The sequence below is a fragment of the Helianthus annuus genome, chromosome 12 (assembly GCF_002127325.2).
Source record: "Helianthus annuus cultivar XRQ/B chromosome 12, HanXRQr2.0-SUNRISE, whole genome shotgun sequence".
Classification (NCBI taxonomy): Eukaryota; Viridiplantae; Streptophyta; class Magnoliopsida; order Asterales; family Asteraceae; genus Helianthus; species Helianthus annuus.
In genome coordinates, this window is record NC_035444.2 from 121,293,872 (window position 1) to 121,321,074 (window position 27,203).

At 37.7% G+C, this 27,203-nt stretch overlaps 1 long non-coding RNA gene across 1 annotated transcript; it reads left to right on the forward strand.

Annotated features, from left to right (window-relative positions):
- The first annotated feature begins 22,238 nt into the window (after positions 1-22,238).
- LOC110896969 lies at positions 22,239-25,352 on the forward strand. Its single transcript, XR_002568325.2, has 7 exons — positions 22,239-22,405; positions 22,503-22,570; positions 22,653-22,709; positions 22,809-22,945; positions 23,054-23,120; positions 24,973-25,092; positions 25,193-25,352. It is a non-coding gene; the product is annotated as an uncharacterized LOC110896969 (long non-coding RNA).
- Positions 25,353-27,203: the final 1,851 nt, after the last annotated feature.

Sequence of the window (27,203 nt, forward strand, 5' to 3'; positions counted from 1 at the left end):
CACCGTTTTGATGATGAGATTAGGGAATATGGATTCATCAAGAACGGCGATAAAGCTTGTGTGTATAAGAAGGCTAGTGGGAGCATTATTACTTTCTTAGTATTGTATGTCGATGACATTCTACTATTTGGAAATGACATTCCAAACCTTGGAAGGTGTAAAAACCTAGCTTGCAAATTATTTTTCCATTAAGGATCTTGGTGAAGTCGCCTATATTTTGGGAATAAAGAATCTATAAGGATAGATCGAGGCGCATGATAGGTTTAAACCAAAGTGCATACATTGACAAAGTCTTGAAAAGGTTCAAGATAGAAAACTCTATGAAAGGTTTGGTACCTATTCAAAGAGGGCACAATATTGAATGCGTTTCAATGTCCAAGCTCAAAGGATGAGCAAGAAAGAATGAAAGGAATCCCATATACGTCTGCTATAGGATTCATTATGTATGTAATGCTATGCACTAGACCGGACAAGTTATGCGCTTTAAGCATGGCGAAAAGATACCAGCGAGTAACGATCATTGGGTGACTGTTAAAATATATATATATATATATATATATATATATATATATATATATATATATATATATATATATATATATATATATATATATATATATATATATATATATATTGAAATACCTTAGAAGGACTAAGGATATATTTCTAATATATGGATCTGGTGAAAAGAACTCGTTGTAAAGGGTTACAGTGCGAGTTTCGGAACTCGTTGTAAAGGGTTACATGGATATGAGTTTCCAAATTGATTGAGATGGTTCTCGGTCACAATCAGGGTAACATTGTCCACTACAGAATCAGAATACATCGCCCTTTCATTGATTGAGATAATTCATATGGATTTTCCACTTGAATTATTGCCGATCTAGGGGTAGTCCCTACCATTCAGGACCCCTAGAGATCTTTGTGATAACGATGGTGCGATTGCTTAAATCAAGGAACCTCGTGTACATCGAAAGACTAGGCACATTGAGCGGAGTTTCAACTACATAAGGGATGAAGTTGAAAAATGGAAAGATGTGTATTCGCAAAGTTCACACTGATCAAAATACTACGGATCCATGTCACACCCTGGCTATGCGGAAGCGTGGTTAATTTGGTGTGACTTCTTAATACCATAGCTTAATCATAACAAAGCTATATGAATTAAAAACATGCAAGAGTCATCCATTAAGTTTTAAAACCAAATATACCATAACATTGTTTTAACGGGAAACACCCTAACAACCATAATCTTGTTCAACAGACAATACAAACTCAAACATATCATAAACACAGTTTAAGGACTGTGACTTGTCCAGGAAAGAGTCACATTCCCTAAACCCCGGATGACCTTGGAAACTAATGCAGCGGGAAAACGCGCCATACCGTGCCAGATCTTTTAATTCCCTGAAATACATGTAAGTTTAAAAATCAACAATAATGTTGAGCGAGTTCATGTGTAAGTGAGTAAGTAAACCTTTGTATTTATCAAAAATCCTAGTATGTAGCAAATAAGGAAAAAGAGATCACCAATGGTTTGCAAGGCCATTGATATGTGTGAAATGCAAGTAGGAAGGCTCAAACCTAGCAGATTTATGCGTCGGGTACAAAGTCATCCCAAGGTCCGTTATGCTGGGCCCGGGACTGGGCTCGCTACACCCAAATAGATCTATCGCTCCTGCCCCTCGGTCCTACCCTGAGGATTAATGACCTCAAGTTTCCGCCTACCCATTCACATGATCTAAAAAGTAACCCTCCTTACGCTAACCATACCATGTATAAAGTAATCATAAACATTGTAACATGTATTTCACCCCCGCAGTTTAGAAAACTGAAAACAGTTAAGAGAAAAGGGGGACATGAACTCACAGTCAGTGCGTCTCTACCAAGTACTCCGGATATCTGCTATGCGACGACCTACATGTACTAATTCTATTAGACGAATGGCCGTGCCTTAGCTTTATAGTTTGGGTTTTTGGGAAATAGTTAGACAACTATTTCGTGTTTATATTTTGCATGTACTTGGTAGTTAATCTCCTTCCCAAGGATGGGGTATTTAATACATGTGCGTTCAATTTATAATATTAAGTCTCACTTAATATATCTTCATTCCAAATATAAATATTTTTCTCAAAAATATTATATTTCCATTTCACATAATTTTTCCCCAAAAATAATACATTGATAAAATATACGTTCATAATCATTTCCGTATAATGCGTAAGTTACGTTTTAGTAATCGTGTGGTAATAATAATTACCGTTGTAACTTATATGTTTATCGTGGAAGCGTTTGTATTATTTTGGATTTGTCAACGTTTGCAAATATTATTTTTACCCTAAAAATAATATTTGTGTATTTTCACAAAATAATCGTAAACAGTGTTGTGAAAAATTATATTTACCAAATATATATTTATCACGTTTAGTTTTGTGAAAATCCCACCTCCGAATATTTGTAAATAAAGTCGTGGCGAAATATATTTTGAAAACACGTCGAAAATAATTCTAACACTTGTAAATAATTCTAAGTGTTAGGTTTTAGAAAAATTTCGCCAGAGTTTCCTCTGTAACTGGAGGTGGCCACGCTTTCAAGCGTATCATTTTCTTTTACCAAATCATTTCAACAACTTATTGATTCAACCAAACAATTTCTGACACATCAAACTAGTCGACAAGCATGTAAATCGCATAATCACATGAACTTGTGGTTTTTCCGAAAACTATAGTGTAGATCCCGTTATATTTTGTGGATCTTTGTATAAAGTAACTCAATCTTGTAAAAACCTCGTTTTTAGAATAAATCCATCTTTACAACTTCCCGTCATCTTTCGCAAAGATTGTTATTTTGTCGGATCTTTCATTTCACAAGTGTTTATACGCTTGTGGTTTGTAAAAATCACACTTGTTAGTGTGTTATTCGTCTTTTAGAAAACATGATTTTCTCGACACTTGGTCCTTTGAAAATACCACTTGCAGATACGTAGATCCGCTAGTTTTAAACACTATTTTACAAGTAAAAATACTTTTACACAAGTTCATGTTTCTCGTGTGGTAGAGTTTCACCTTTTAACCCTTGTACCGATAGAAACAAGCTTATGTCAAGATCTATGATCTTAACAAAGTCGGGTTAAACGATGATCCGAGCTACCACAACGTAGATCGGGCCTCAATATTCACAACTTTCAAATACTACAACTTTTACACAAGTATTAAGTTTTTATCCAACAATATTCATGTTTTAGTAGCCTTTAAAGCTTCAAAAGATAAGTTTCTGCATTTTAACCGTTAAAAATCTTATTAACCACCTTAGAATGATCCGAGTTTGAGTTTTAAGTGTTATACCTCTAGCTCGGGGCTAGGGAAGATTCTAGGCGAAAAGGTGGTGGATAAAAGCAAGATAACGAGGTCCTTCGCCTTCCGTTAGCTCCAAGGCTCCTTATGCATGACCCGAAAGACTTGTATGTGCTTGGAATGTGGAGATCAAGATCGAAAGGTGGTGAGGTGCCAAGGGGGTGTTCGGCCGTGAGTCAAGGGAGCAAGGGAGAGAGAGTTGTGGTTGGTTTGTGAAGTGAATAATCTCTTATGTAATCACAAGTATTTATAGACAAAGTTAGCATGTTTATCCTTTGGTTTTGATGTCTTCAAGATATGAGACATAGTGTAATATTATAATCAAAATGGTACTTGGCTAGTTACATGGGGACCGAATCGGCCCAAGGGGGGGGGTCTCTAGTTCGATCTTAAGTATATAGTTAGTGTTTAGTTACTTTAAACCAAGTTAGATTTTAGGGTTAACTCGGTTAGTCACATGTTGTGCTTTAACGCGGGTGTTAGGGTATTCAGGAACCCTAACTGGCTCAGAAAAAGACCAATAATATTATTGTCAATATTTTTATGTTCCGGGTATAGTCCGGTTGTTCGGTTGGATAGTAATCCGTTAAAGTGCTTAAGTAAGCTTTTAAGTGTTGTAAATAATATTTTTAGTGACACAACTCATTCTGCAAAGTGTCAGGAATATTTTCCTCATGTTTTGGCACTTTATTAGTTAGCTAAAAGCTGAATCTTTGGTTAAAGTGCTGTGTTTTGTGCTCAGAATACGTTTTAGGCACATCCAGTCACTATATCTTATTCCTAGAGACGCAGTTCTACAACCCTTGTATCCCTACACTCACTATGGGTGTAGTAAATTATTTCTTGCTCATACAGGCCCTTAGAGGCAGTGTCTGCCTGATGCTGGCTTTATCAGCATGTTCAATAGGTTATCCGTTCTAATGCTACTGTGCTTTAGTGCATCATGTTTGTCACTAAGGTTCAACTTGTAAATAATGTAGTGACGGAAATCAAAGTATGATGCAGGAATATACAAGTACTAGAAATCAAGTAGCAGTTCGTCAGCAATTTCAGTTAAGCACAGTAATTAAGCAGCAATTAATTATTAATTAAATCGTACGGATACCTGGTTTAGTGAGGGTTGTCACATTCTCCCCCCGTTAAAGAAATTTCGTCCCGAAATTTTAAGTTCTGCTTGTAGAAGCAGGGTTCTCAGGAAATAGGTGGGGGTATCTCTCTTTCATTCGGTCCTCACGCTCCCAGGTGAATTCAGGACCATGGCGCGCATTCCAACGAACTTTGACGAGCTTGACACTGCTCCGGCGAGTCTTGTTTATTTTCCAATCCGTGACCTCAACAGGTTCTTCAACGAAATGGAGCGTGTCGTCAACATGAATTTCGTCGGTGGGAATGGCAACGGTAACTTGTGTTGGACTCTTCTTCAGATTGGATACATGGAATGTATCGTGAACACCATTTAGTTCAGCAGGTAGATCCAACTTGTATGCTACTAACCCGATTCTCTCCAAGATCTTGAATGGTCCAATATACCTCGGGTTCAACTTTCCACGTTTCCCAAGGCGTGCCACACCCTTCCAGGGTGATACCTTCAACAAAACCATCTCAACAACCTCAAAATCTAGAGGTTTCCTGCTTCGATCCGCGTAGGCTTTCTGCCTGTCACGAGCCGCACTGATGCGATCTCGGATTTGCGCGATCTTGTCGGTGGTTTCCTGGACTACTTCAGGACCAACCAATTGTCTATCACCTGCGTCAGCCCAACAAAGCGGTGATCTGCATTTGCGCCCATATAAAGCTTCGAATGGCGCAGCACCAATACTGGTGTGGTAGCTGTTGTTGTATGAAAACTCAACCAAAGGCAAATGCTTATCCCAGCTACCGCCTAAATCCATCACACATGCTCTCAGCATGTCTTCTAGCGTCTGTATCGTCCGCTCACTTTGGCCGTCGGTCTGCGGGTGAAAAGCAGTGCTCAGATTCAACTTTGAGCCAAAAGCTTCCTGGAAGGATTGCCATATCCTCGATACGAACCTTCCGTCTCTATCGGAGATGATTGAGAGAGGTACTCCATGGCGTGTAACAATCTCTCTCATGTAAATTTCAGCCAATTTGCTTGTATTATCCTTTTCTCGGATAGGCAAGAAGTGTGCTGATTTCGTCAATTGATCCACTATTACCCAAATAGTGTCATGGCCTTTTGGCGTTCTTGGCAATTTCGTAATAAAATCCATGGAGATTTGTTCCCACTTCTACTTGGGAATCTCTGGTTGTTGCAGAAGTCCCGAAGGCTTCTGGTATTCCGCCTTAACCTTGGCGCATGTTAAACATTTGCTCACATAAATAGCAACATCGCCTTTCATCCTAGGCCACCAATAGTAATCTTTAAGATCCTGGTACATCTTATCCGCTCCAGGATGGATAGAGTACCACGACTTGTGAGCTTCATCGAAAATAACCTTCCTTAAACCACCAAACAGAGGAACCCAAATCCTTTTCTCAAAACACAACGTTCCTTCCTTGTTTGGTACCAATAACTTCTCCATCCCACGGAGATACTCTTCTTCAAAGTTTCTTTCTTTGAGAGCTTCCTTCTGCGTGGCACGAATGCGCAGAGGAAAGTCGGTTCGAATAACCATCTCCAAAGCCCTAACCCTTATGGGCTTGATTCTCTCCTTTCGACTTAGTGCATCGGCGACCACATTCGCCTTCCCTGGATGATACTTAATCTCGCAGTCGTAGTCATTCAACAGTTCTACCCATCGTCTTTGCCTCATATTCAACTCCTTCTGGTTGAATATATGCTGGAGGCTCTTGTGATCTGTGAAGATTGTGCACTTCGTACCATAAAGGTAGTGCCTCCAGATCTTTAAAGCGAAAATTACAGCGCCGAGTTCCAAATCATGTGTGGTATAGTTCTTTTCATGTACCTTCAGTTGGCGTGACGCGTATGCAATAACCTTTTGGCATTGCATCAACACACAACCCAATCCTTGACGCGATGCGTCGCAGTATACCACAAAATCATCTGTACCTTCTGGTAGGGCTAAGATTGGCGCGTTGTAAAGCTTATCTTTCAATACCTGAAATGCTTCCTCCTGTTTGATTCCCCATTCAAACTTCTTGTCCTTCTGAGTGAGGAGCGTCAATGGTTGAGCGATCTTTGAAAAATCCTCAATGAATCTGCGGTAATAGCCAGCCAAACCCAAGAATTGCCGAATCTCGGTTGGCGTCTTTGGCGTTTCCCAATCCTTGATCGCCTCGATCTTTGTGGGATCAACATGTATTCCATCTCCATTCACCACGTGCCCAAGGCATTGCACTTCTCGTAGCCAAAACTCGCACTTAGAGAACTTGGCGTACAACTGTTCCTTCTTTAGCAGCTCCAGAATAGCTCTAAGATGCTGCTCGTGCTCAGCCTTCGTCTTTGAATAAATCAAAATGTCGTCGATAAACACCATCACGAACTTGTCCAAATACGGCTTGCAAACTCTATTCATCAAATCCATGAATACTGCAGGTGCGTTTGTTAACCCAAACGGCATAACTAGGAACTCATAGTGTCCATAACGAGTTCTGAAGGCTGTCTTCGGGATACTTTACTCTTGTATCCTTAACTGATGGTATCCAGATCGAAGATCGATCTTTGAGTAAAAGCTTGAACCTTGAAGTTGGTCAAACAGATCATCAATCCTTGGCAGAGGATACCTATTCTTGACCGTCAGCTTGTTCAACTCCCGGTAGTCGGTATACATACGGAAACTACCGTCCTTCTTCTTGACAAATAGTACACGGGCTCCCCAAGGCGAGAAGCTCGGTCGGATGAATCCCTTGTCTAACAACTCTTGGAGTTGTGTCGACAGTTCCTGCATCTCAGACGGAGCTAGTCTGTACGGTGCCTTAGCCACAGGCGCGGCGCCTGGAACTAAATCGATGCGAAACTCCTCTTGCCTCTGAGGCGGCAATCCAGGCAAGTCTTCTGGGAAGACTTCTGGATATTCCCTTACGACAGGGATGTCTTCGATCTTCGGTTCTTCAGCTTTCTTATCCACAATGTGTGCCAGGAAGGCAGCACATCCCTTCTGCAAACACTTTCGCGCCTTCAAGCAGCTGATAATTCTTAACGGCGTATCACGCTTCTCTCCGTGAACCACAATTGTTTCGCCATCTTCGGTCGGGATACGAACGACCCTTTTCATGACAAACTATCTCGGCCTTGTTTCCTGACAACCAATCCATTCCTACTACCACGTCGAAGCTTCCCAACTGGACTGGTAGTAAGCCTAGCGTAAACCCGTGCCCTCCGAATTCCATCACACATCCTTGGACAACTTCACTGGTCTCCGCTAGTTTTCCATTTGTTAATTCGCTCGAATATGGGACGTCTAACTTACTAGGCGTCAAACCAAGAATATTCTTAAATTCTAGTGACACGAAGCTATGATCAGCACCAGTATCAAACAAAATAGATGCAAAAGTTTTGGTTGTTAAAGAACGTACCAGTAATCACGCCTGGATCCTGGCATGCTTCACAAACTCCGATGCTGGGTGTTCTTTCACGGTCTTGTTTCAACTTCGGGCATTCTCTCTTAAGATGTCCAATGTCCCCACAATGGAAGCATCCTAGCACTCGGCCATTTCCTTTCCTGCTTCCACCTTGAGCGTTGTTACGGTTTTCTCCTTGTCTGGGACTTTTCATCCCACAACCATCCTTGTTGTGCCCTTTTCTCCCGCACCTAGGCTTCCGACATCCACATTCATGGTGATACTTGCACCCAGCACGTCTTGCTTTAGTTTCTAAGTAAATCTTATCATTGGCCTGTCTGTTGTTAGGGCAATCTTTCTTGAAATGCCCTTTGTCTCCGCAGTCAAAACAACCTCGAATAGATCTTTGTTCATCATTATTCGTTCGGGTATCTTCGGTAAGCTTCCTTTTGTTCTTTCCAGACGACTCTACCTGAGTCTCCCTATCAAGGTTTGCAAGTTTTTCTAGTCTTATGGCTTCCGTAACGAGTGCCAAGCCCATCTTACTTGCAGCCGTAGTTGTTGGTGGCGTAGATGCTGTCATTAAGCTCAGGACTTGAGGTGCCAATTCCCAAATGAAATGTCCTAGTTTCCTCAATTCTGGTTCCACCAAGTATGGAACTACTCGGGCCAAATCATGAAGTCTTTGCATGTATCCCAACATTTTTGGACCTTCCATCACCAGGCTCTGGAATTCCCCTTCCAACTTCTGGGTTTCCACTTGCGAGCAATACTTCTTATGCATCATTCCCTTCAGTTCATCCCATGATAATGCATATGCTGCGGTTTCGCCCTTTATTTGAACCTGAAGGTTCCACCATAGTCGAGCTCCATCTTGAAACAACTCAGAAACGTATAGGACTTGTTGTTCTGGCGTACAACCAGTCATTCGAAAGATGGAATCCATACTTTCAATCCATTTCACAAAAGCTATGGCACCTCCAGTGCCGTCGAACTTCGGAGGCTTGTAGTTGAGGAAGTTCCAGTAGGGACAACCGTTATTTTCTGAGGTACCTCTGCTAGGTTCAGAGCGTAGGGCCTCGTGTTGTGCTATAACTGCAGCAATTATCTCTTGAAGTTCCGCCTCTGAGGTGGGCATGCGCATTTCGCATCTTGGTGGCATCTTCTAAAAGATGTTTCACGTAGGTTAGGTCGTAGCAGGTAAAATATACGTATGTATTCAACAATATCAGCACATAACATCTCATGCTATCAATAAATCAGCCACATAACATCTCATGTCATAGAACATAAACCATAGACCAAACATCACAAGTGATGAGAATATTGCGATTGCATTACCACAAATCGAGACCACAATGTAAAGCTTACACGTGCATAACTGTATCATACAACAATAATGACTTAGTAGGGGACGACCCTAGGCAAGTCGTGCGATTGCTGGACATGTTAAGGAATCTCTGGTCTGTCCATTTTCAAATTCCAGAACTCCACCTTAAGCTTCTGAATTCCAGTCCTAGAACAACATTTCTTCTCAATCATTTCCTTGAGCTCGTCCCAGCTCATTGCATAAGTAGCATCCGTGCTAAGGGCCTGAACCTGATGGTCCCACCATGAGAGTGTGCCGTCTAGAAATGACCTCGAGGTAAAGGTATCACTCTGTTTGGGGCGAACAGTTAGTCTTTCTTAGAATGGAGTCAATCTTTTCGGACCAACGAACAAATGCAATGGCGCTTTCTGTTTCGTCGAAGTTCAAAGGCTTGCAGTTTAGGAACTGCTTATAGGTACGGTCAGCTGGGGATTATTTCTAGTAGTGCCATTGCTGTGCTAAAAGCGGAGAGCTTCATGTCGTGCAATTGCCTGTGAGTTGCGTTTTTGCAGCTCGGCTTCTATCCTTGGCAACATACTGGTGTTTGTGTCACGCCTGGGTGGCATTCTCTTCTACCGAAATGGCATGAAGTGGGTTAGACAACTTTCCAATTGTCTATGAGATACATAGCACCATAAGCCATCATGTAGTCACCCAATTTCACACGAAGATATATTCAATGTATAGGTGAGGAAATAAATTCTGAGCCTTCACACAGGCTTGCCAATGGCTTGTTGCTTGAAATAGAATGAACTCGAGGCTTCATCGCCTTGGTCATTCGTGTTCGAGTTATTTCCTGCTACATTTGTTTTCATTAGCTTGACCCGCAGAGTCCACCAGGATTTCTGTGCACTACAAGTCGTTATTACGTGGGCCCCCGTAATAATAAATTGTCTTGCACAGTTACCCCAAATTTTCTCTCGTCCAAGCAGATGATCAATCAAGGAGCAACAGCAGGTGCATTGGCATGAACAGGGTCATGCTCCAATGCGGTGTTAGGAGCAACGCCTGGCTCAGAGGCCACAGCGGGCTCCGGATCAACAAACTCCATCTCAAAATCAGCTGGATCAACCATCACAGGGGGTTACAGGATCCTCCAAGGGCTGGTCTAAGTGTATGAACTCAAGGTCATGGTCTGGATCAAAACCAGGTGGAAGAACAGGATCACCCTCAATACTGTGATCAAACTCAAAGCTGTGTGCGGGAACCGGTGCAGCTGATGATGCCGTATCAGGGTCGGCGTCGAGTGAATGGTGCTGCACTCCCTGTATATGCGAAAATGCGGATGTCAGAAACTCAAATGAGTCTGAGACAGGGGAATGGACATGAGTTTCCCCCTGCAGGAGCGTCCGCAAGCAGTAGGTTAATACCAGCAGCAATAGGGCCTCGCCCTCGAATGGGTCCTCCTCTAGTAGATCGTCATCGTCGTCTGAGGCCACGTCGGGGGGGGGGGGGGGGGGGGCATATCAACAACAGAATAAGCGGCAAGGGGCACATGAGCAGGGATCACCGCGAGTGACAAATTCCCAACAAGATGGCCATCAGTAGGCTCTACTACGACATTCAGGCAGCGCAAAAGGGCTGAAAGTCGTCATTGTCTGTGCCGGTAGTATCGGAAATGTACACCTCGTGCTTCGATGAAGTTATGTCGTCTGATACTATGGCCATGGGATTCGTAGTGTCCATCTTTCTGGTATATGATGAAGGCATGACGTTTGTAACACAAACACATATACGTATAACAATCAATCATATAATCATATAAACATGTTAGTCAATAAGCAATCAAATAATTCTCCTAGTCCCACTAGCCTTCCAGTCTCCTAGACTGATACTCCTTGTCCCACTAGCCTTCCAGTCTCCTAGACTGATACTCCTAGTCCCACTAGCCAAACTCTCCCAGCCTCTAAGACTGCTTTATCATCCACCTCGATCTCTTAGATCGAGCCTCGGCCTCCAAGACCGAGCCTCAGCCTCCAAGACTGAGCCTACTCTTCCTAGTCTTACTAGCCATCTACCTCGATCTCTTAGATCGAGCCTCGGTCTCCAAGACCGAGCCTCAGCCTCCAAGGCTGAGCCTACTCATCCTAGTCTCATTAGCCATCTACCTCGATCTCCTAGATCGAGCCTCGATCTCCAAGACCGAGCCTCAGCCTCCAAGACTGAGCCTACTATTCCTAGTCTCACTAGCTATCTACCTCGATCTCTTAGATCGAGCCTCGGCCTCCAAGACCGAGCCTCAGCCTCCAAGACTGAGCCTAAAAATAAATAAATAAAATGTGCTCAACATTTGTTTATAAAAAGGTTTTGGATATGGACTTAAGTGGTATGCAATAAAAAGGTTTTCGTGAGAGCCCTAGTGATCATAGTCTAGACTCGAGAAGGAATCCTAGTTCGCTATGATCAGAGCCCTGATACCAAGCTGTCACACCCTGGCTTTGCGGAAGCGTGGTTAATTTGGTGTGACTTCTTAATACCATAGCTTAATCATAACAAAGCTATATGAATTAAAAACATGCAAGAGTCATCCATTAAGTTCTAAAACCAAATATACCATAACATTGTTTTAACGGGAAACACCCTAACAACCATAATCTTGTTCAACAGACAATACAAACTCCAACATATCATAAATACAGTTTAAGGACTGTGACTTGTCCAGGAAAGAGTCACATTCCCTAAACCCCGGATGACCTTGGAAACTAATGCAGCGGGAAAACGCGCCATACCGTGCCAGATCTTTTAATTCCCTGAAATACATGTAAGTTGAAAAATCAACAATAATGTTGAGCGAGTTCATGTGTAAGTGAGTAAGTAAACCTTTGTATTTATCAAAAATCCTGGTATGTAGCAAATAAGGAAAAAGAGATCACCAATGGTTTGCAAGGCCATTGATATGTGTGAAATGCAAGTAGGAAGGCTCAAACCTAGCAGATTTATGCGTCGGGTACAAAGTCATCCCGAGGTCCGATATGTTGGGCCTGGGACTGGGCTCGCTACACCCAAATAGATCTATCGCTCCTGCCCCTCGGTCCTACCCTGAGGATTAATGACCTCAAGTTTCCGCCTACCCATTCACATGATCTAAAAAGTAACCCTCCTTACGCTAACCATACCATGTATAAAGTAATCATAAACATTGTAACATGTATTTCACCCCCGCAGTTTAGAAAACTGAAAACAGTTAAGAGAAAAGGGGGACATGAACTCACAGTCAGTGCATCTCTACCAAGTACTCCGGATATCTGCTGTGCGACGACCTACATGTACTAATTCTATTAGACGGATGGCCGTGCCTTAGCTTTATAGTTTGGGTTTTTGGGAAATAGTTAGACAACTATGTCGTGTTTATATTTTGCATGTACTTGGTAGTTAATCTCCTTCCCAAGGATGGGGGATTTAATACATGTGCATTCAATTTATAATATTAAGTCTCACTTAATATATCTTCATTCCAAATATAAATATTTTTCTCAAAAATATTATATTTCCATTTCACATAATTTTTCCCCAAAAATAATACATTGATAAAATATACGTTCATAATCATTTCCGTATAATGCGTAAGTTACGTTTTAGTAATCGTGTGGTAATAATAATTACCGTTGTAACTTATATGTTTATCGTGGAAGCGTTTGTATTATTTTGGATTTGTCAACGTTTGCAAATATTATTTTTACCCTAAAAATAATATTTGTGTATTTTCACAAAATAATCGTAAACAGTGTTGTGAAAAATTATATTTACCAAATATATATTTATCACGTTTAGTTTTGTGAAAATCCCACCTCCGAATATTTGTAAATAAAGTCGTGGCGAAATATATTTTGAAAACATGTCGAAAATAATTCTAACACTTGTAAATAATTCTAAGTGTTAGGTTTTAGAAAAATTTCGCCAGAGTTTCCTCTGTAACTGGAGGTGGCCACGCTTTCAAGCGTATCATTTTCTTTTACCAAATCATTTCAACAACTTCTTGATTCAACCAAACAATTTCTGACACATCAAACTAGTCGACAAGCATGTAAATCGCATAATCACATGAACTTGTGGTTTTTCCGAAAACTATAGTGTAGATCCCGTTATATTTTGTGGATCTTTGTATAAAGTAACTCAATCTTGTAAAAACCTCGTTTTTAGAATAAATTCTTTACAACTTCCCGTCATCTTTCGCAAAGATTGTTATTTTGTCGGATCTTTCATTTCACAAGTGTTTATACGCTTGTGGTTTGTAAAAATCACACTTGTTAGTGTGTTATTCGTCTTTTAGAAAACATGATTTTCTCGACACTTGGTCCTTTGAAAATACCACTTGCAGATACGTAGATCCGCTAGTTTTAAACACTATTTTATAAGTAAAAATACTTTTACACAAGTTCATGTTTCTCGTGTGGTAGAGTTTCACCTTTTAACCCTTGTACCGATAGAAACAAGCTTATGTCAAGATCTATGATCTTAACAAAGTCGGGTTAAACGATGATCCGAGCTACCACAACGTAGATCGGGCCTCAATATTCACAACTTTCAAATACTACAACTTTTACACAAGTATTAAGTTTTTATCCAACAATATTCATGTTTTAGTAGCCTTTAAAGCTTCAAAAGATAAGTTTCCGCATTTTAACCGTTACAAATCTTATTAACTACCTTAGAATGATCCGAGTATGAGTTTTAAGTGTTATACCTCTAGCTCGGGGCTAGGGAAGATTCTAGGCGAAAAGGTGGTGGATAAAAGCAAGATAACGAGGTCCTTCGCCTTCCGTTAGCTCCAAGGCTCCTTATGCGTGACCCGAAAGACTTGTATGTGCTTGGAATGTGGAGATCAAGATCGAAAGGTGGTGAGGTGCCAAGGGGGGTGTTCGGCCGTGAGTCAAGGGAGCAAGGGAGAGAGAGTTGTGGTTGGTTTGTGAAGTGAATAATCTCTTATGTAATCACAAGTATTTATAGACAAAGTTAGCATGTTTATCCTTTGGTTTTGATGTCTTCAAGATATGAGACATAGTGTAATATTATAATCAAAATGGTACTTGGCTAGTTACATGGGGACCGAATCGGCCCAAGGGGGGGGTCTCTAGTTCGATCTTAAGTATATAGTTAGTGTTTAGTTACTTTAAACCAAGTTAGATTTTAGGGTTAACTCGGTTAGTCACATGTTGTGCTTTAACGCGGGTGTTAGGGTATTCAGGGACCCTAACTGGCTCAGAAAAAGACCAATAATATTATTGTCAATATTTTTATGTTCCGGGTATAGTCCGGTTGTTCGGTTGGATAGTAATCCGTTAAAGTGCTTAAGTAAGCTTTTAAGTGTCGTAAATAATATTTTTAGTGACACAACTCATTCTGCAAAGTGTCAGGAATATTTTCCTCATGTTTTGGCACTTTATTAGTTAGCTAAAAGCTGAATCTTTGGTTAAAGTGCTGTGTTTTGTGCTCAGAATACGTTTTAGGCACATCCAGTCATTATATCTTATTCCTAGAGACGCAGTTCTACAACCCTTGTATCCCTACACTCACTATGGGTGTAGTAAATTATTTCTGGCTCATACAGGCCCTTAGAGGCAGTGTCTGCCTGATGCTGGCTTTATCAGCATGTTCAATAGGTTATCCGTTCTAATGCTACTGTGCTTTAGTGCATCATGTTTGTAACTAAGGTTTAACTTGTAAATAATGTAGTGACGGAAATCAAAGTATGATGCAGGAATATACAAGTACTAGAAATCAAGTAGCAGTTCGTCAGCAATTTCAGTTAAGCACAGTAATTAAGCAGCAATTAATTATTAATTAAATCGTATGGATACCTGGTTTAGTGAGGGTTGTCACAATCCACTCACAAAGCTCCTTGAATGGGCAAAGCATGAAAGGTCATACTTATGCCTAAGGACTTCGATATTCTAGTGATTGGATTTGATCTATTTTGTATTTGGATATTGGAACAATTGTTATTATAACTCTTTATGGTATGTTGAGTTATATTCCATTTTAGCATGTTTAAATCCGTGAATAAGTTGCTTATTCTAAATGTCCTTAGTCGATCATACTTGTGGGAACAAATATGAATGTAAAGACTATTATGAACTTGGATTGGTGGATATTCATTAGGTATGAATATAGAGCAAGGTGTTGCTGCCAAAGTTCATAGATATTTGTGGGATACAAATATTGGACTGACTCGCTCTCTATTACTGCATGGAATCATTTGTGATTGATCATAAGTAAATTTGAGTAAAGGAGAATATCATAGTATCCTCTGACCTGAGATACATATTGGGTCTTGATATTCACCAAATATTATGCCTTGACTTATTTCATCGTTGTCAGTAATATGGCAGTACATAAGGCTAAGCTCAGGTGTGGTACAAAGTGATTGTGAGAGACGTATGTAGTCAAGATGGGATTTGTTCCTCTTATTCGTTGAGAGTAAGATGTCTAAGGCCTGCTAAAGTTAAATCAACAGAGAGTGATCACTCTATGTCTCTGGATTTAACATGACATCTTTAACAAAGGGATAAATGATGGATTCACCTAAATCATTTTCAAGTAAGGGACTTGAAGGGGATGATGTTATTGAATGGGACATATAGTCATACGTATTAGGGGTAGTAAATCGTAGTTAGGCGTTATTTACTGCTTGCATCAATCTTTTATGTATCTTGTGCAAGTGGGAGATTGTTGGACTCTGTATGCCCAAGACACATATTAAATTGATGTGGCTAGTACGTAATGATCCAAGTCGAGTCATACCCAATAACAAGCTAGACAAACACTTACAATATTTATTTGTGATATGATCAAACAATTAAATATTAACACTTATAATATTTAGAAATCGGTTTTCTAAATAATTGCACTTGACAAACTAATAAATTATATGGATAATTTATTTTGAGAGTATTTTATTTTGTTATTTAATGGGTTAAATAACATAATAAAAGTTGTATAAGTCTTATAACATATGATGTTATAATTTTATAAAAGTTATAAAATTAATCAAGACATAAATTATTATATAAAAGAAATTTGATTTTTTTTATAAAATTAAAAGTCTAGGCCGCCACCCCCCCCCCATGGGGTCTTCCCAAAATTGTTGGTCCAATGGGATTTCATGCATTTGCATGTGTGTTTATTGGGTGCTCTTCCCTAAATGTTTTGGCCAATTGCATTGCATGCAAATTGCATGGATAGATGCATCTTGATTGGGTGGTCTTTCCAAGACCATTTAGGTCCAATGAGCTTACATGCATTTTGCATGGTTAGAAGGCACATGATTGGGCAATGGTGGTGGCAATTCTCTCTCATCTTTTATAACCATTTTAGATGACAAAAATGGAGGAGATGAACTTGGAAAAATCTCTAGAAAATGCTCTACAATTTTCGGCCAAAGGAGTGCCATTTGAGGAGATAATTTTCAAGTGTAAGACTTGAAAAATTACTCTCTTAAAATCAGCCAAGGTGTGGTTGATCAAGAAGGGTTTTTCAAGTTGGTAAATCAAGTGCAAGAACTCCATAACTTTCCTTCATATTTTCGGCCATTGTGTTTGATTTAGATGGAAATCTTAGTGAGTTCATAAGTGTAGAAATCCTAGCTAAACACAAGGTGTTTTTTGGAAGGCTTGGGGTATACAAGCTTGAGGTCTTCTACACTTGAAGGCAACCGTTCAAGAAGCATCAACATCTTCATATTCTTTACTCCTTGGAAGGTAGTATTCTAAACACTCTATGGTTGTGTTTTATTTTGATAGCATGCATGTTCGTATACGGATCCGGGTATTGGGTTTTACATATAAAATGGGTTTTATATCTTGTAAGTAACATGTTTTAAATAATAATTTCCGCTGCGTTTTTATTTTATAAGGATAAAATACTTTGATAAACATGTGAAAAACCCAACAATTATAAGGTTAAAAATAAGTATGAATCATATAAAACAAGTATATTGAAGCATGATTTAGCGTATGCATGTCGTAAATATGTATCATATGCATCCAAGTAACATATGATTCACATGTTTCACGTATTTGCAAGTTTAACACATAGTTTGCAAGAATTACGAATAATGTATCAATTGCTTCACGAATTCAAACGTACAAACAAGTATGAAGTATGTATAACATGAATTTAGAGAAATACGAATTTTATTTATGATCCAAGTCTCGGATTTTACAACGATTACAACGAAAGAACGTTTACAAGAACAAAAGACTTCCAAAAATAGAAATATAAACAAGACTTTCTAATTATGGTAAGTATGAAGAAGCAGGGCGTTACAGTCTCCCCTCCTTTAGGAAATTTCGTCCCGAAATTTAGGAAGAAGTAACGAAAAGTTGCGGATACTTAGTCTTCATCTTACTATCGAGTTCCCAAGTAAACTCAGTGCCACGTTTTCCTTCCCATCGAATCTTGACGATAGGAATTCGACTATGTCTCAATTGCTTGACTCATCGGTCCATGATTTCGACAGGTTTCTCCACGAAGTGCAATGTTTCGTTGATTTGAAGATCCTCGAGTGGGACTTGAAGTCCTTCATCAGCTAGACACTTCTTTAAATTTGAAACGTGGAAGACAGGATGAACGTTGTTGAGTTCTTCAGGTAGGTCCAGTCTATACACAACCTTGTCAATCCTTTGGAGAATCTTGAAAGGATCAACGTAGCGAGGTGCGGGTTTCCCTTTCTTACCAAATCGAACTACACCCTTCTAAGGGGATACCTTGAGAAGTACGAAGTCACCTATCTCGAATTCCAAAGGCTTGCGACGCTTGTCGGCGTAGCTCTTTTGTCGGCTCCTGGCTTTCAGTAAGTTGTCTCGAACCTGTAAAATATTGTCCGTTATCTCTTGTATAAGCTCGGGACCAGTGATTTGAACTTCACCAATCTCGTGCCAACAAATAGGCGAATGGCACTTGTGACCAAACAATGCTTCGAAGGGTGCCATTTGAATACTCGCGCGATAACTATTATTGTAGGAGAATTCGATCATAGGCAAATGTGAATCCCAGTTGCCACCAAAACTGAATATGCATGAACGAAGCATATCCTCTAAGGTTTGGATAGTACGCTCGGTTTGACCGTCTGACTAAGGATGGAAAGCGGTGCTAAAGTTTAGAACAGTACCCATAGCAGATTGAAAGGTATGCCAAAGACGGGGCGTAAGGCGACCATCACGATTGGAAATGATGTCAACGGGAATACCATGATGACAAATGATCTCATCAGTGTAGATTCTAATGTAAAACCCCGAAATAGAAACTTTTATACTATAAGTTTAAAGTAAGTAATAAATAAAATAAACTAACTAGGAATAAATAACCTAGTTAGTTACAAGTCTAATGGTAACAAAGAAATTTGGTTAAAACATCTAAAATAAAACTTGAGAATATTAGGGGGCCAAAAGTGATAAGATTGAAAATAGTTTTATTAATTAAAAACTAAAAACCCAAAAACACACACTTGGTGTGTGTGTCTGGTCGAAGAAACACAAGGGGGCGACCAAAGCTCCTTCATTGAACCCTAGCTCTTGCAAATTCCATCAAATTGATAGGGCAAATCAGTTCCAAATCGAAATCCAAACTTAGATTAGTGATAACCCTCGTGAAAGGATCATATGGTATGCCTAATTTTGTTATTTAGATTCATCTTGAGTTTTAGATGAACATGAGAAATCGAAAATTAGAGCCTAAATGTTTGATGTTTGGATGAGATTAGGAATAAATTCATGTCTAGGAGTAAATCCTGGTCAATAATTGTTAAATTAGTGTTCAAAGTTATGAAATCATAATCATCCTTTGTTATGTTTAATGGGTTTTGTAGAAACATGATGAACCCTAGAATCATGATTGTCAAACTTGTGTTAATAGAACTCCATGAAGTTAGTTTCGATATTTAAGTGTTGATTATACACTAAGTTTGGAAAAAAGGTGTTAAATTGGTGAAATTTATGAAACTTGATTTTTAGATTTTATAAAAGTCATGCTCATTAGGTGTTTGATATAATGCCTAAGAGAAAGCAAAATGTTGAAAATCGGACAAAAACGCATGTTTGATTAATACAACAAATATTGCGTAATGAGTTATAAAAAGAGTTCTAAACGTTTGTGGTTAAACTCTATAGGCAAGGTGTAATGTTTCCATTTTTTTTTTTCATACAAGAATTATAGATTGTTTAAATTTATTAACCACTAGTAACTAGTTTTATTTTTAATATAATTATTCGACCCAAATAGTCTTAAAAACTATTTTATATATAGTTGGTTGGAATGTTATACTAGTTAATTGGCCTGTATATGGGTGGCCTTTCTATTAAAATAAAAGTATATAAAAACTAATATAATTAGACAGGTAGATTACGGGTAAGTTGACTGTTAGAAATATGAAGTACCTAGACGGGCCTAGGAAACGTTAATAATTAAATTATAAAAATACATGATATTTAAAGTTACTCTGTTTTTAATGAAACTTGGTTCAAAATGTAGATAAGATTATTCTCGTTCTAATGACATACTCATTGTTTTGTAAAGCGTCATATTTTAGAAGTTATAACCGTCAAATAAATGAAGCAGCTGAATTAATTATATATATATATATATATAGGGTAAGGTTCATGCGAGAACCACCTTTATTGCGAGAACCGCGAGAACCAATGTGAACACAAGCTAAAATAGCTAAAAAAACCTAAAAAAACCTAACCCCCACCCCCCACCCCCCAAAAACCTAAACCCCCCACCCCCCCCCCCAAAAAAAAAACCTAACCCCCCCCCCCCCCAAAAAACCTAACCCCCCCCCTCCAAGCTAAATGCTAAAAACTAAAACCCTCAAAAAACCTAAAAAAAACCTAACCCCCACCCCCACCCCCCAAAAACCTAAACCCCCCACCCCCCCCCCCCCAAGAAAAAACCTAACCCCCCCCCCCCCCAAAACCTAACCCCCCCCCCCAAGCTAAATGCTAAAAACTAAAACCCTCAAAAAACCTAAAAAAAACCTAACCCCCCCCCCCCACCCCACCCCCCCCCCCAAAAACCTAAACCCCCCTCCCCCACCCCCCAAAAACCTAAACCCCCCCCCCCCCACCCCCCCACCCCCCCCAAGCTAAAATGCTAAAAACTAAACCCTCAAAAAACCTAAAAAATCTAAAAAAATCAAAAAAAAATCTAAAATTTTTTTTTAATTTTTTTACTATTTTTTATGTTCAAATCGCTACTTTTTGTAGCCAAAAAAAAAATTTTTTTTTTTTAAAAAAAAATTTAAAAAAAAAAAAATTTTTTTTTTTTGAATACTAAAAGTAGCGATTTTTATATAAAAATAGTAAAAAAATAAAAAAAAATTTTTTTTGGGTGTTTTTTAGATTTTTTTAGCTATTACTGTTTGTGTTCACACTGGTTCTCGCGGTTCTCACAATAAAGGGTGGTTCCTAACGGATCTTTGTCCTATATATATATATATATATATATATATATATATTAATAAAATAAAAATAATTAAAAAAAATACAAACCAGTGCATGAAATGTGAAGTCCACGTATCCATGTTGCATTAAATTCAAGGGTGTAGGTGCATTACTTTTCCTTCACTCCAAATCTAAATTGTAGTATAAATATAGATGCATGCCTTCTTTGCATTCTGCACATCCTCTATCGCCTACCGCCAACTTTCCCTGTCACTTTCTAGATAATATTCAATTTTTGTTAGTATTACACCCCTAAATACTACAAAGCCTTGCCCTGTTTTAAGTGTTTTAACTCCCGATCACTGATACCCTTTCCGATTGACCTGGAGCCCCATAACGCATGTCAAGGCTCTGCCCTACTAAGTTCGTTGGGGTTCTATCTCATGACATAGGGATAAGGTTGAATTAGGGTTACTATACTTAACACGAGTGCAATATATATATATATATATATATATATATATATATATATATATATATATATATATATATACATATATATATATGTATATATATATATGTATATATGTATATATATATATATATATATATCTATACTACTTTATAAAGCATATAGGAAGGATAGAATGGTCTTTTGCCACTTTACAACTCTTTAAAGCCCATTGTACAAACCTCTTAAGCACAAGTGTTGAAAACTTGTTTTCAACACCTGATGATACCACGCGGATCTACTTGACCCGGTTTTTGTTTGATGGATCCAATATATTCGTATTATCACAGTTTACAACCACAATTTCATCCGCCGCTCCACATTTCTTTCACTTTCTAAACCCTAGATCCTCCACCGCATAACTGAAGCACCTCCACCGCATAACTGAAGCACCTCCACCGCACCTCCACCGCACCTCCACCGCTCATCCATGGAACCTGTCTTTGCCATCACCGTCTTCTCCCCTTTCATCCATGGAACAGGTCATGTTTTTAACCCTATTTTGTACGTTTTTTTTAATCTTTGTCAGATCTGTGATAATACTTTTAGATCTGTTTTAATACTTTTAGATTTGTGATAATACTTTTAGATCTGTGATAATACTTTTAGATCTGTGATAATACTTTTAGATCTGTGTTGGTTTTGTGATTATTTTAATGTTCTGTGAACACCGTCTTCTCCCCTTTCATCCATGGAACAGGTCATGTTTTTAACCCTATTTTGTACGTTTTTTTTTAATCTTTGTCAGATCTGTGATAATACTTTTAGATCTGTTTTAATACTTTTAGATTTGTGATAATACTTTTAGATCTGTGATAATACTTTTAGATCTGTGATAATACTTTTAGATTTGTGTTGGTTTTGTGATTATTTTAATGTTCTGTGAATGGATCAACATTAGGGCTTTTTGTTTGATAATTAGGGCTTTGTCAGATCTGTGAATGGACCAATTTTAATTTCTTGCATTAGGGCTTTGTCAGATCTGTGATAATACTTTTAGATCTGTTTTAATACTTTTAGATCTGTGATAATACTTTTAGATCTGTGAATCTGTGATAATTCTTTTAGATCTATGATAATACTTTTAGATGTGTGATAATACTTTTAGATCTGTGTTGGTTTTGTGATTATTTTAATGTTCTGTGAGATTTATAGAGAAAACATAATTTCTGTTTCATAATTAGGGCTTTTTGTTTGATCTAATCGGTTACTGAATTATGGTTTTGTTTGTAAGGAGAATCCGATTGCAAGCTCACCGGCGAAGGAAGCATACAGGAATCGGCTGGCGGACAGCCTCAACATGGGAGTTATGGTGAGTGCATGCACATACCAAATAGTCATCGCTTAATATGATTTAAATTTGAATCTCTCTGATTAAAAGTAGTTTTGCTGTTACTTTGTTTTTTTAGGATTGGTTTGATCCAATTGCTGATTCGACTACTAGCCATCTCGATCTGATTCCCCACATGGTTTAGGGGTAATTGATTTTGTTTTTGACGTTTAAAGGTTTTAAAAATCATTGAATTTTGTATTAAATGGGAATTTCGACATCATTTCAGGAGAAGTTTAAAACAACAGGACTATGGAAGGATATACGGTGCTACATTGACAGTCAAGTGAGACCCCATCTCTTTGTTTAAAGTTCAAACACATAATTTGTTTTCAGTTTTTAATTTTCAATGAATTATACTAATTGTGATACTCTTATTGTGCAGCTCTACGGTTTGTAGGTTGAAGTTTGCTTAACACGCTTCAACCGTCGAACTTGGTGCGGCTCAATTGAATAAGGAATGAAGTAGGTAATGTACCTAGAATCTTGGCAGAAGGAAGCGACTGGAGTTTGTTTTTTAAGGTATTTACCGATTTTATTTACTTAATATTTAATGCATCTTTCCTGTTGTCATCGTATAACGTATTTATTTGTTCATGAGCTTTTTGTTTCTTGCCCCTTCTCCTGCAGGTAGTAATTTCAATCTATCTTTTCAAGTTGCTTGTGGTGAACAACTTTCCCACATCAATGGGAGTAGGTATGATTTTTGCTCTTTTTCTCATTGCTTCATGCTAGGTGCTTGGCCGGTTAGGCGGGCTGTGTAACGGGCCAAAACTACGGGCAGGTCGACCCAAAACACGTTTCGAATGGTTTTGATAAATAATTAGGGTGTCCAATATAAGCACAGATTTTGTATCATTATTATAATATACTACTTTGAATAAACTGATTCAAAAATTTTATGTACTAAAAGTACACTTTGCACGGCTGTCGACCTATTTGACTTGCTTGCCACATTTTTTTAGCTAATTTATTGTTTGACCCGTTAGATATAAACATAGTCGGAATTGGATCGACCCGTTTGTAAGTGTTTGACCTGTTTGCTGTTACTTTGTTTTTTTAGGATTGGTTTGATCCAATTACTTTGGTAGTCTATATAATTTGTGTGCTTTATAATGGTCTTTTTTGTATTTAAAGAAACTAACTTTGTTATTCTATTTTAACCATGAAGCATGATGGTCTGTTTTGGTTTCTTATGTGTGTTATATTTGTATTTTTAAGCTTGATTCTTTAGGGGATTTAGGGGAAAAATTAAAGATTTTGTGTGTGGAGATATAATTAGTTATATGTGTTTTTATGTTTTGATTATGCAGATTTGAAATATTATAAAAATTCAACTGGCTTTGTTTTACTGTTGTTTCGAATTTTGAAATAAGAATCTAGGTTAAAAGCTATATAGTTTGTGTGCTTTATAATGGTCTTTTTTGTATTTAAAGAAACTAACTTTGTTATTCTATTTTAACCATGAAGCATGATGGTCTGTTTTGGTTTCTTATGTGTGTTATATTTGTATTGGATGTGAAGTGTGTTTAGTTAGAATCCAACTTCAACTTATAATCCAAAGACAATTCAAAAAGCAAGTCATGTCAGTAGCTTTTCTTTGACTTTTGTCCTTTTTGTTTTTTTACTACTTACCACTTCTTTACATGTCAACCTTTTCAACAACAAAAATTTTATGTACTAAAAGTACACTTTGCACGGCTGTCGACCTATTTGACTTGCTTGCCACATTTTTTTAGCTAATTTATTGTTTGACCCGTTAGATATAAACATAGTCGGAATTGGATCGACCCGTTTGTAAGTGTTTGACCCGTTTGCTGTTACTTTGTTTTTTTAGGATTGGTTTGATCCAATTACTTTGGTAGTCTATATAATTTGTGTGCTTTATAATGGTCTTTTTTGTATTTAAAGAAACTAACTTTGTTATTCTATTTTAACCATGAAGCATGATGGTCTGTTTTGGTTTCTTATGTGTGTTATATTTGTATTTTTAAGCTTGATTCTTTAGGGGATTTAGGGGAAAAATTAAAGATTTTGTGTGTGGGGATATAATTAGTTATATGTGTTTTTATGTTTTGATTATGCAGATTTGAAATATTATAAAAATTCAACTGGCTTTGTTTTACTGTTGTTTCGAATTTTGAAATAAGAATCTAGGTTAAAAGCTATATAGTTTGTGTGCTTTATAATGGTCTTTTTTGTATTTAAAGAAACTAACTTTGTTATTCTATTTTAACCATGAAGCATGATGGTCTGTTTTGGTTTCTTATGTGTGTTATATTTGTATTGGATGTGAAGTGTGTTTAGTTAGAATCCAACTTCAACTTATAATCCAAAACAATTCAAAAAGCAAGTCATGTCAGTAGCTTTTCTTTGACTTTTGTCCTTTTTGTTTTTTTACTACTTACCACTTCTTTACATGTCAACCTTTTCAACAACCAAGTCATATCAGTATCCAAGATTTTACTGTTGTCTCTTGCTTGGTTCAGTGTCTATAAGTACACAAACCCTCAACTACACTCAACTGACTACTGCTTTTACATCTACAGCTGTAAAGCAACATTTTACAGTTTTGTGAAAGAGAGCATGCTTGCTTCAGTCTCTATAAATACTTCATCAAGCTCAACACTATACAATCACTCAACTCAGACGAATTAAACTTTCACATTGTAAGTTTATCTCAGTTGAACTAAATCCTACTTTTAAGTCTTGCATCAATTAAACCTTCAAAACATCAACCTAACAACTTCTATTTTACTTCGATTTCAGAATATATTGACTCTTTGCATCTGGATCTTGCGTTGTTCCTCGGCTCTCACATCAAGGTTTCACATTTTTTGTTGGCTTTTTACATCTGCCTCTTGCATTATTGTAAGTTCTTCCAAATTTCTTGGTTTTTTGATCTGTATTGTTTAACTGCCTCTTTGTTTTTTGGGCTGTTGATATGTACCAGTGACTCATGTGTTGGTTTTATTTTTCTTTCTTTCATATTTGCTGTTTGCTGTTTCATATTTTTCTTTATTTATCATATTTGCTGTTTGCTGTTTATGGTATGCATATTGCAAAATCACCCTCTTCTGGTATATCAAATATATTAGTGTTCGTTCTTTTATTAAATATATTAGTGTTCGTTCTTTGATAAAAAAGAATAATTCAGGTATATCAAATATATTAGTGTTCGTTCTTTTTTGGGTTCAATTAAAAGGATTTAACTGTCCACACTGTATAGCCTGGAATAGGTTATACAACCCCCTTCCAACACACACATAGTTTGCAACAATGAAAAGTTTAAGTGGGCTGGAACATGATTTATCTCACTAATATTTTCATAAAATAAATTTAAAACCACAAATTATTTATGTAATTATAGTCGCTAATCACAACTTCTGAAATAATGAACATCATGTGTTGGTAGGGATCAAAGAAGGCTGTTGTCTATTGATGGGCTGAGCTGTCATACAAATGTGCGTGACTGGAGTTTTTTTGGCAACCAGCTCCACACCAGTGACTACATTATTTAGTTGCATGATAAACACAATCACACAAACGATGCATATAGTCACAAAAATAACAACATTAATACACCGCTATTAATCTACTCGACCAATTAATCATACCTTTCATATACATATAATTAAGTTAAAATATTTATTTTAGTTGTTATATGTTATTGTTCTTTGTGTTTTGTTGAGTTGTTAATTTGTTTCTAAAGTTAAATCGTTTTAAATCGTTTTATACAGTCAGTTAAATCTTTTATTTAATATATACATATATATATTGTTCTTTTCTATATATATATAACATAAGTAATGATTAAGAAAATAACCTGAATTAAAGGATCATCACAAGCACTATCAATCAATCGTCCCCGTCCAATTAAAACAGAGTAAATGTGTCCTATGAACAAGCTCAGCCACTTCCTGTAGTAAAAAGGAAACGCCTTTTAACTTAAGTATAGCCGGAGGATTACAACACATATGAGCTGTCATACAAATGTCCGTGACTGGAGATAAACTAAAAACTGAAATGATGTTATGGTGTGTATACTTTTCAACATATTTATATACAAGTATACATATGTTGGTGTTACGGTGGGTATACTTTTTTTTGCGAAATACATACAAGAGTCGCCATTATGAATTCTTATATTGCTTAACATATTGAATCAATAGCATGCTCAGTTAGGTGGGCATTATGAACTCTCAGATTTGATTTACTGACTGATATTGAATTTTTTTTATGGTCAAACACTTAAGAACTCAAACACTATCAATCAATCGTCCCCGTCCAATTAAACAGAGTAAATGTGTCCTGTGTACAAGCTCAGCCACTTCCTGTAGTAAAAAGGAAACGCCTTTTAATCAAACTATTTTTATTTGCTTTAAAATTGATCTTTATATACAATCAAAATTGTATTTTTCAATTTATAAATCACTCCAAACAAATATCAATTGAGAGGTATGGGTGGTGGTTATCCAATTCCTATTGAACCACAAGGATCAACAAACCCAACTCTGGTGTCAAACCCACCTCCGGTGTCAAACCCACCTCCGGTGTCAAACCCTCATCCGGTGACAAACCTTGAACACGATGATCCATTTGGTTGGACGGATGAAGAGTTGAATTGGGCGTATGACTATACATTCGCTCAACTACAATTTGGTGGACTACAAATTGAGGAGGGGCATCATCGTCCGGTGGCAAACACTCCTATACTTCCTATGCATCCTCCACCTTCAAACCCCCCTTATGTGGAAAACTACAGTCAAACACAAGAACT